We start from the raw sequence: 10,648 nt of genomic DNA on the forward strand, positions 1-10,648 counted from the left end.
TTAATCATCCTGCCACAAAAATCCTACAGCAATTTGCCATGTCTGCAAGAAAATTTCTAAAGCTTTGGTATAGAATGGAAAAAAACAGATTTATTCAGTAGAATAACAGAAAACGATTCAATTTGTGGGTTAAAATGAACTTCTAACATAGAGAGAATCTGATGTTGTTTCATTGTAAGCAATGGGTGTCCTGCTGAGGGACAGCTCAACTGACAAAATATATCTAACTTATACATAAGCTAAAATACCCCAAACCCAAACATAGAAAACAATATGGAACAACATAAAATCACACCTAGCAAACATGGTTAAAATATAAGCATTTGATTCATAGATTGAAACCCAGAAGAACACATTATTTAGTTATAATTCACTGAGAAATCCCATCTTATTATATGGCCACAAAAGACTAGTGAGACTGTTAATAGTATATTTGATTGAAGAGAAATGATAACAAGGACAGAGCAGTGCTGCTTGAATCTTTGTTATAATATGGCACTACCCTGTGAGTATACAAGGTTGTAAAAGAGAAATAATGTGATGGTTATTGTGTATGTGGAATTAGAATAGCGAAATTGTGATTTGAAATAAAAGAATGATCCTGTGCAAGCTGCAGCAGAAAGAGCAGCAATAGAGGCTGGGGAGACAGACGAGGCAGAGAAGCTGCTTGTATCAGGAGTCTGAAGGAAATTAGTTATAGAAATATGGAAAATAGTCTCCAATGTTAGTTTAAATCACGTGATAATAGTTTATATAGCATTATAGTGTCCATATAGGGTTTTTTATATCACTATGGCGCTACTAACCATTCAAGCATAAAGGTTCTTAAAAAAAGCTATTTTCAGAAAAGCAAAAGGAGCTGTTGAAACACCAGCTCTAAACCGAAAGCAAATATTAGATTCAGAGTAGGCTATAGTAGTTGAAAGACATCAGTTATCTTGCTTATACTCTCTTATTAACTTACTAAAAGACATTAATTCCCACTTTTTTGAACTAAAATCCTCTCTATAAATTGTGGGATAGACAGATCTATTTTTGAATGTGAACTTCTAGTAATTCTTGTAGTTTTACTTTATGTTTTCTAATCGCAATATTAAATGAAAGTCACCATCTAGCTAATGTAGAACAGAGCAATAGCTGAAGGGCAAATGAAGTATCTATCAGAGATGTAACACAGACCACTGTCCTAATCTCTGCTTCCAACCTTAAACAAAAGGCTATAGTCTAGCATAGAAAACACCCAGCAGCTGTGACCCCCAACTATATTACTTTCTGTCCTCTGGTCTGAGAACTAGATGCCTCAGTTTGACTGGAACTTCACAATACCTTAGTGTCCTCCCTTCCACAGCCTGCAGGAAGGAAAGGCTGTGTTCAGACAGTAAAGTTTTGGATGTTTTGAAGGGAAAAGCTGCAGGTAGTGATGCCCACCTTTGGGCTGGACACAAGGAGGGGTTGGTGCAGAGCCTGAGCACCAGCTGAGGTCAAGCATAGCAGCCACAGAAGCACTGTCTGCAGTAGTAAGCTCAGAGAAGACTAGGCTTTAGGTGTAACTTGGTTAAATAAATACTAACTATGGTAGGATTTATCAATCAGTTAACTGTTCTGGTTTTAGCTGGGATAGAACTAGTTTTTTTCCTGGTGTTTTGGATGTGAGCTGGAAACAGTGTTGATAACCAGAAGTGTTTTAGTTATAGTTGAGCAGTGCTTACCCAGAACCAAGGTGTTTTCTGCTCCTCACACAAATAGCTGCATGGACCTGAGCTGTCGGCTGGGGTTAAACCATGAATGATATTATGCAAGCAGAAAATTAACGCAGTTGGAGATGGTCGCATAAGAAATAAAGCAAGAGGAGACATAATGTGAAATGGAATGTAAAGGAAGGTGATTATTGCTGGGCATTAGTTGGTTAGGAGATGGGGACACAGTGAGGAGGTAATAGGAAACAAGCAGGATCCTCCAGGGCACTAGCAAGAAGGATGTGACATAAAATTGGAGAGTTAAAGAAGCAATGACAGAGCTTTCTTTGGTTTGTTTGCCTTTGTTTTTTTCCTTAAACTGTAATTAAATTTCTCCTTCTGCATGTTTTTAATTGTGGCTGGCAGCAGTAAAATGCCAAAACTTACAGTCTTGGCTTCCTTACTGCTGATGTGGTTATTTAGTGTGCAATGCATTGCACAGTTATTGCTAGAAATAATGGCAAGATGGAACAAATACTGGGTTTATGGTAACCACAATCAAAACAAACAGAAAGGTACTCTTAGGAAATGAGGTGAGGTTTCAAAGTGAGATGCTTCTGTGCTTAGACAATTGACTTGTTTTACACCAGGATCTTCTTTCTGAGGACACTTCCCCCCAGTCTTTTGGAAGCAAAATGAATGATGAGTTTTCTCACAGACAAATGCTGCAGCTTTCTTCAGATGCAAGTAGCTGGTGGAAACCCTTGAATCAGTAAGAGGTAAATTGGAGGAAATGATCTTAAACGTCCCTTTCTGCAGGTTAGGAAATGGAGCTGCTGTTTTTGGTGTCACACAGAATGGTGAGAGACCTCATCTTTTTCAATTCAGTTGAATAATTCCTACTCAGGGTTTATTTACTTCTCCAGTGTCTTGCTTAATTCGATTTGTGATTCTTTCTATTACTTTTTGTTTTGTTTTAAAGTCATGGGTTTTTAATGTCAGTTTTTCCAATGCCTCAGCAGTAGCTTCTGTTATCCTTGACATTTCTGTGTCACCATAATAGGAACTGCTGCAGTGGGAAACTTAATCCTCTAATCTGGCTAGCTCAGATGCATTGTGCATATAGAGACATTTCCTAATTTGGTGTATTTGTTAACAGCTCTGAGCACTCTGTTCATGCTGGCCGCTGCACTGGGAACAGTTTTATTAGTGGAAACTGTAGTCAAACAGTGGGCTTATGCCTGTGTTATTCCACTAACTGGAATAACAATGCTGGTTCATGTGATTGTAGGATTCAATGCTTTTCTTTTCTTCAAGATTCTATAAGGTATATATGCATATATATCTATTGGTGTGTGTGTGTATACATGTATACTTTATTTCTTATCTGCTACCCCCAAAGCTTTTCTGAGTTGCTCTCCCTGGCCCTAACCATGCCAATTGATTATATTCAGGTCCAACATACACAGACATCTGGAGTCTGAGATTTGTCAATGTTTTGGTGGGCTGTGTGTGTCAATAGCATCTTATTTTCAAAAGCATAATGCTTTGTGCTTTTTCTGTCACTTCAGTAATACTATATAAAGTACTTTCAGGAGGTACTTCTAGGTATGGTACCTGAGATATTAGTCCATTAATGCATAGTTTGTCAATGTCCGCTGTTGAAGTCAGAAAACTGGTCTGTATGAGTTTGAAGGATAACTGATCTGCCACTTAGGCATTCATTTGAATGCTAAAAAGGACACATAGCAAAGAGTGAATACATAATATATAGAAATACTCTTATAAACTTAAATAGTATCTAGATGTGCAGATACTTTTATTAAACTCAAAGGAAATTGCTTCTCAAGTATGTATAAAATACTGGGATGGGCTGGAAGATCATTAGTGATATGATTTCATTTAGACAGGATACAGTCAAATTAAAGTAGCAAATAGTATCATGATTTTTGGAAGGAGCCTGAATAGTCAATATAGAAGATACAATACTGTACCTCCATGAAATCTTACTATGAGGGTTCTGTGCTGGAAACAGAATACAAAAATACCTTTATTCCTGCACAAGCAAAACTTTGTTCAGTTTCTCCTTCCCCTCAAAACAAGCCAAAGGAAAGAAAGGCTTGATCCACAGTTTCCCAGAAGGCTGCAAAGCAAGAAGGTCCTCAGCACTAATGATGTTTTCTATTACCAAATGCTCTGACATATAAAATTAAAACCCAAAGCAAATGGTATTTGTATTTATCTATCTGTATGTGCTGTATTATAAACAAATGTTCAAAGCTTTTGGAGAAATGCTCAATAATGGCTATGACTGACTGTAAAAATAACATAAGCTGACTTGGGGACAAGATAAAAACATGCAATTGTTTTGAAGAATGGAAATAATTTTTCTTACAAGTTGGCACACGTATTAGCAAGCCCTTTGATGTAACACTAAGCTCTTGGAGAAACAAAACAGTGCTAGCTGGTTTCATCCTAGATTGACAATGGCATTTGGGATTTACCTACCATTGTTTCTTTCTGTATGTCTGTGCTATTCCTTCCAATTGCTAAAGACTGGCAATGCAACCATGCACATATCTGTTTGTTACCATCTCATTCAGCTTCCCTACTTAAATTTCCTTGGAAAGCTGCTCCTAATTTCTTGGAAATGCTCCTAATAAAAGTCACTGAGAGTCCAGTGACATCTGGACATGCCTGACTCCAGGAAGTGTTCAGGGCTTGTCCATTCTATGTATCATTTCTGTTCCCACTGACACTTCCTAGGGAGTCATCGAGCCTAGTGCAATAATTCACTGCAGATAGCCCTTATTCGGATGAGGAATTGCTAATGAGTATTATGAATGCATGTAGTGATAGCTCTTACAGGATTAGATCTAATAAAAGGTCACCTGGTACAATTTCTTAGGTAAATGAGTTTTCCAGACCATTTCTCCCTTTCTGGTTGCACTATTACATTGATACTCTAATGTCTCTATTACATTGATACTCTAATGTCTCTTTTTTTGCAGGGCAAAGAGAATTGTGCGAGAACGATTCAGTGTATTGAGTTATTCACAGTCATTGTGTTTGACTGTGTCCTACTGACATGGTATTCTGCTCTGAAAGATATTGGAAATCATTTTTACTGATGGAACTGGAATGAAACAATGAGTCAATCACATGAGACAGCGGATTCGGTAAGTTCAGTGCAAATCATTGTAGAAAGTCTGAAAAGTGCCTTTGTCTGTAAAATGTCAGTGCTTTTACTTTTTAACTCCTCAAGGTTACTTTGCAAGCAAATATTTGGAGGCTGCCAAACAATCTTGATCATTCTGAAAGCCAGTGAAGAAAGAAAACAAAACCAACTACAGTTAGAGACAAGCAAGTAGGAGGAATCATTAGGAAAAGTGATGAGAGGTGCAGTTGGTTTTATGGATTTCAGGTGAGATGGTGTAGGAGTTTTAAGTGTGGGTCTGTAAAATGTGAGCTCTGGGTGTGTTGGGCCTTTTGGACAGAAGGCAAAACAAAAGTGTGCCAGCTTCTTGCTCCACAAGAGCAAATGTTTCATGCCAGTAAGCAGCAGCTCTTGCAATTGAAATGCATCAGTGTCATCCTGAGCTCTGCTTGTTATGGTGTCGATGTCCTAAGGCCGTGCCCATCCTTCTGTCCTAAACCCCTCTTCATGAATGCATGTCTCTCATTTATTTTTTCTATGTGGTCTCAGTCCATGGGAATCTTGCATTCCTCTGCTCTTCAACAGTTTGCTTAATTCAGGGCATAAAATTGGACAAATTTAAATTATTTATTCCTGGATTAGCATAGCATAAATTGTGTATAAGCATACTGGCTATTAATTTTGAATGTTAGTTAATTGTACGTTGGTCTTTATTTTGCTAATGATTCATAAGTTAATGGACTGCCTTCTTATCTTGGTTTGAAAGCATTTAAAGGCTGAGCATTAAATGTAAACCACTGTTTTAGAGTCACATTCCTTGATTACAGAATGGTTTTTATTTTAGTGAAGAGTCTATCCCTAAAGGAGCTGAAAAATGAAACTGAAGTGATGACAAGAATACAGAATATTCTATGATTTCTTGGCAAATGAGATGCTGTACTCCTGAGTCTTTATTTTCCAGTCAAAGACTGTGGGAACAGCAAGTGGCAGGACGTGAATCTGTTCTTGTGTCAATTACTTTAGTAAGAATGGAAAACAGTGGTACTGCAGTGCGTGAGTACCCTTGAAATGGTCAAGAGCTGCAAATGTCCAAGACTCTGCTCAGCACGGCTGGTTTAAGGATGCTGGCTCTGCAGGGCAATGTAATTTTCTTCCCACTGTGAGGGGATGTTATAGAGGGTTGTTTATTATTAACTTTAATAGAATTGAAAGCCAAAGTATATAGACACCTAGTATCAGATATGGCCATATGATGAAAGTGCACAGTATGCCTTGTTCTTGGAACAGCTGAATATAGACTACTACATTCAGTGGTGAGAATAACAAGGCTGAACCACAAGAAACACTACAGTTCTGCAGCCAGGAAAAAAATATACAAAATGCATAAAACCCCAGGCAATGTAACTCATCCTTCTGACTTCAGACCTTCTGCTATTCCTTTACTATAAATAGCAGGCAGCATAAGAATAAATTCAATTAACATGCTGTTAAGCAACTCTTCATAGCTCAGAAATGACACCGGTATTGACACACATATGTATTGACATGCATATGTGAAGCACAGGTACTGCTGCCTGCCTGCAAGTCTGTAATTGTATGATTGTGTTGCATGACCATATAATTTTCTGTGGTTTGAGTTCCTCTTACTTGTCCTCTCACCACAAGCACAACACAAAAAGCTTGTTGGCAATTTTGTCATTCAGCATAATCTGATCTTTCTCTTTGTAGTCTTCTGAAATTGGTTATGAAACTCTTGCAGAAGTAAACCCGGACTCAGTGACAAATCAATTACAATTATCCTGGTTTGATGCTGAAATCAAGTCACATAGTACAAAATAGTCAGCTGAATAAACACTTGGTCTACTAGACCTTAGAACTTAAGAGTTTTATTGAAAGCATACTTTCTTAAGGATCACTAAAAAGCAATCCTGACAATGCTTCTGGCTTACTAAAAAGTAGGAGGGCAGATAAATTATGTTCTCAGGAAACCTTCCAGCACAGATTCATACCCCACTCTAAAGTTCACATTAAGTCCATGGGTGTTTCCAATGTTGTAGGTACTTAAACTCTGCAATCATAGATTCACTAAAGACAATTTTGGAATTTCCCTCACTGGAACCCAAATCTTCTCATCTTTCAAAGCTCAATCACCTTTGGCCTCAGCTTGATTCTTTTTTTCCAAGCTTTTTAAATCTGATTCACAAGTGAAAAGCTGTAACAAGAAAATGCATAAGCAGAGTGTACAATGGATAGAGTTACACAGTAGTTGAGTTTGAAAGATATGCTCAGTCTTTAAATTAATCTGTCTGCTTTCAGCATTGTGAAAGACTATCCTGCGCAATAATCTCTGCTTTAGCTCATACTGACACTCCATGTTTGCTGGTAAAGAGTGCTAATACCTTGGCTAAACTGATAGCTGGCAGGTTCTGTTATGCTTGAGAGCTCTCTGTTGTATACAGAGTGAAGGGTGTACCTGCCTCAAAATTGCTTATTCACACAAGAAATATTGAAGGAATCAAAAAAGTTTCTATTCCCAAACCAAAAAAACCCAACCAAACACCCCAAAAAAACCCCAAACAAAAAAAACCCAACAACACAAACAGAAATGTTGAACTGAGCTCAAGTGGCATGCAGGATTTGTGCAGACTGTAACTGCTGGATGCGGCTGTCATGTCCTGAAGCAGCACATAAATGCAATTAGAGATTGAATACAGCCTTCTGGCTATGAAGAATGGATATTCAGCATACGATTTCTGATCAGAAAGTTCTTATGAGGACTTCATTTATGGCAAAGAGGAATTTTATAAATAAGAACTTTTTTTCTTCTCTAATAGGCACATTTTGTTGTGCTATTCTAAATAAGGAGCTTTCTGAAACAAATGGTGCTGGAATGGTTGAAAGAAGTTTCCAACACAAAGCAACTCTGGATTTACAATATATAAGATGTGTTTATAAACTGCCAGCAACTTTTATAATCCTGAACTGTGGTAAATTCCTCTTTGTGATGACATTAGGCTAAATTCTCTGCTTGTATAAGGGAATTAAAGTTTCCTGAGAGCTTTGGCACATCATGGATTGTAATAAAGCTTTCTGAAGTGTCGACGTTTATATGTATGCTTTAAACCAGGGATTTTATTAGACCAGTAAGGATTTTGAAAACAGTAAAAATACATTATATTCCTGAGGGTCTAGCCCATTCCTTCCTGAGGACATTGTCTCTGTGGTACTTACTGCTGTTTGAAAACAAAATGTGTTTTTCATACATCATCAGAAATCCATTTCTGAATAGAGACCTGGGGGACACCCCACTGCATACGGAAATGGCTTTTCCTAGAGTCAGTTTTCAGGGTAGCTAGTTTCACTGCATGACATGCAAGAGAGGGAAATGGGGGTAAGTTACCTTTCAGACTAGGTCCAGATCCAGACATTCCACTGTTTAGCTGAACTCAGATTTGAGGTTTATACAACCTGTACTTCAGCTGAGACCTGCACTGTATCTATTTGGAGAACTGGGACTTCTTTTGTTCCATCTTTACTTGGTTGCATTTTACAGCTGTGTATCTTGAAAGTACTTATGTGGCTTTCACATTGTCCTAATTGTAATAATAGTGAAATAGAGCTCTGTGAAACAGAACAGGGTAACAGCTCAGACAGCTTTGTGTTTTTGGAACATTTTATCCTTTCTATAACATTGTGTGCTTTCCTTTCTTTTCTCTATAGCTGACACTGAAGTGCCTGTTCTGCTTTCGTCTGTAATACATCCTCTGAGGTATGGTGTTCCAAAGAGCTCCTTCTGCTGTAGATACTTGAGATCAAAGCACATACCTATTAAACATGCTAATGAAAACACCTTAAAAGCAGTTTAGTACATAAGTACATTTCAGCATAAGAAAAATGTTACTCAGCTAACAGCAGTAGTTTTCATGTAGAATATGATGCAAGACAGTTGATAGATCTACAGCACAAATTAATTCACTTTATGAAGTGGACTGAGTTAAGTGACATAAAAAGAAATGCATTATGCTACTGCAGTGAGTATAAAACAGCCTTTGCAGGTTGTTTGCATTTGTAATTCTCCTTAGAATACTAGAAGTAGGAAGTGTTCCTATTGCTCAATTACATTTAATGTGCCAAATTAGTTCAGGCAAAATATAGCTGCCCCATTCCATTCTGAAGTTAACTTTTCATAGAATATTGAGGTACTGCTTAATCTAACACATAATTATGAGTTGTAATGCAATGAATAAATAAACTGCTGAAAAGTATACCATAATAAAGGTATATCTGACTAGTGTTTGCCTAACTTTGTGTATATTGTAAAGATTAACAGCAGTCTAAACAACATTGCAAACACTGCAAAATCCCAAATATTTCTAAATGAGGATTGAGAAAATATTACATGTACATTCTGGATAATCTGTGGATAAAACGTTATCTGCAAGTAGAAAATACAGCTTCTTTCATTTCTCTCTAATCTGTTCTCTGTTCCCTGTATCTTCATGTGCTGGCCTGGGCTGTATGCATCAGTGCAGGAGGAAAGCAAAGGACAGTTCATGGAAGGAAAGAAGAGCATGTGGTCTCCCTGCTGTGTTGCTGTATCCTTACTGTATGTGTGAAGCACAGAGAAATGAAAGAACTCCTAATAGCTCTTCCTGGATGATCATACAGCACTAGTCAAAATTCAGTCTAGTGAAAGTGCTTCTCACGATGCATAAGGAAGTGTGATCATCCCATCAAAACATGAGAGGATGTTACTAATCTGTATGAAAAAGGCTGATGGAGTATGATATCCTGCCAGCTGTGGCTTAGAATTCTCCCTTCTTTCATTTGAATTACGAAGCAGGAAAAAACATCATCAGTGCAGGGTATGGAAACGATGGAGAAGGAAGTAATTTACAAGTGTTTTTTCACTTCTTAAATTGAAGGACTTAAGGGATCAGTTCAGTTCTTGGTTTAAACAAGTGCACCCATTTGACATGCTGTAGCACCCATAAAAACAAGTCAAAAAAGTCTGGGCTGTGGGAATAGAAAGCACATGATTTACTTTACTTTGATCTCTAACATGTAGGAATTTACTAATGCAGGGGCATTTCTTCCATGCCTTATAGTGGACAAATTACATGGGCACATCAAAGGTCTAATCCTGTACCTGTGAGTCTGTATGTTCAGATGTAACATTTTATATGTGCCATTTCGGTTGAGGCACTTTGTGGTTGTTACTGCCTTCTGTGGCATTAAAACAGTTGAGAGATTTTAGTGATTCTGGACCTCAACGTGTGCTGTACAATCAAATCAGAATGGCTTTCAGGAATGGCAGCCAATATGAAATGTTGATATAGAAACTGTTTCCTACATAAAAAGTCATAACACAACCCCTGAGCATATCTGTGTTATGCATTCTGAAGTGTACTGACCAAATATTCCAAAGGGAAAGGGCAAACGTTATTGCAGTCCTGCAGCAACACCAGTTACAAGCTTTGGTATTTATTCAGCTATTCTGGATTAAGCGTATCATTACTCTGCAGCACCGCAAAATAGGAACCCCTGATACTCCATATACTCTACCAAAATATACCTCAGTGAATACTAATATGCTGAAAATAAAGTCAAGATGTAATGACACCGGTCAGTTCAGCCTATTAAAATGTGCACCAACAAAATGGTTTAGGATTCCTGAACACAATATTGTGACTTTATCAGGTTTCATGTTTGTTACTCTCAAAGTTTAAGAAAGTTTATTTGTACCCCAGCCCACAGCTTTTCTTCTAACAGAAATATTCCCCCTGAGATCCATATAAATGCCTGGTTAATGCAA

At 37.7% G+C, this 10,648-nt stretch overlaps 1 long non-coding RNA gene across 1 annotated transcript; it reads left to right on the top strand.

Moving 5' to 3' along the window:
• Window positions 1-2,398: 2,398 nt before the first annotated feature.
• On the top strand, window positions 2,399-9,709 carry LOC117436615 (uncharacterized). Its single transcript, XR_004549947.1, has 4 exons — window positions 2,399-2,455; window positions 4,688-4,855; window positions 8,554-8,602; window positions 9,366-9,709. It is a non-coding gene; the product is annotated as an uncharacterized lncRNA (long non-coding RNA).
• Window positions 9,710-10,648: the final 939 nt, after the last annotated feature.

Source organism: Melopsittacus undulatus, chromosome 8 (genome assembly GCF_012275295.1).
Source record: "Melopsittacus undulatus isolate bMelUnd1 chromosome 8, bMelUnd1.mat.Z, whole genome shotgun sequence".
NCBI classification, from domain to species: Eukaryota; Metazoa; Chordata; class Aves; order Psittaciformes; family Psittaculidae; genus Melopsittacus; species Melopsittacus undulatus.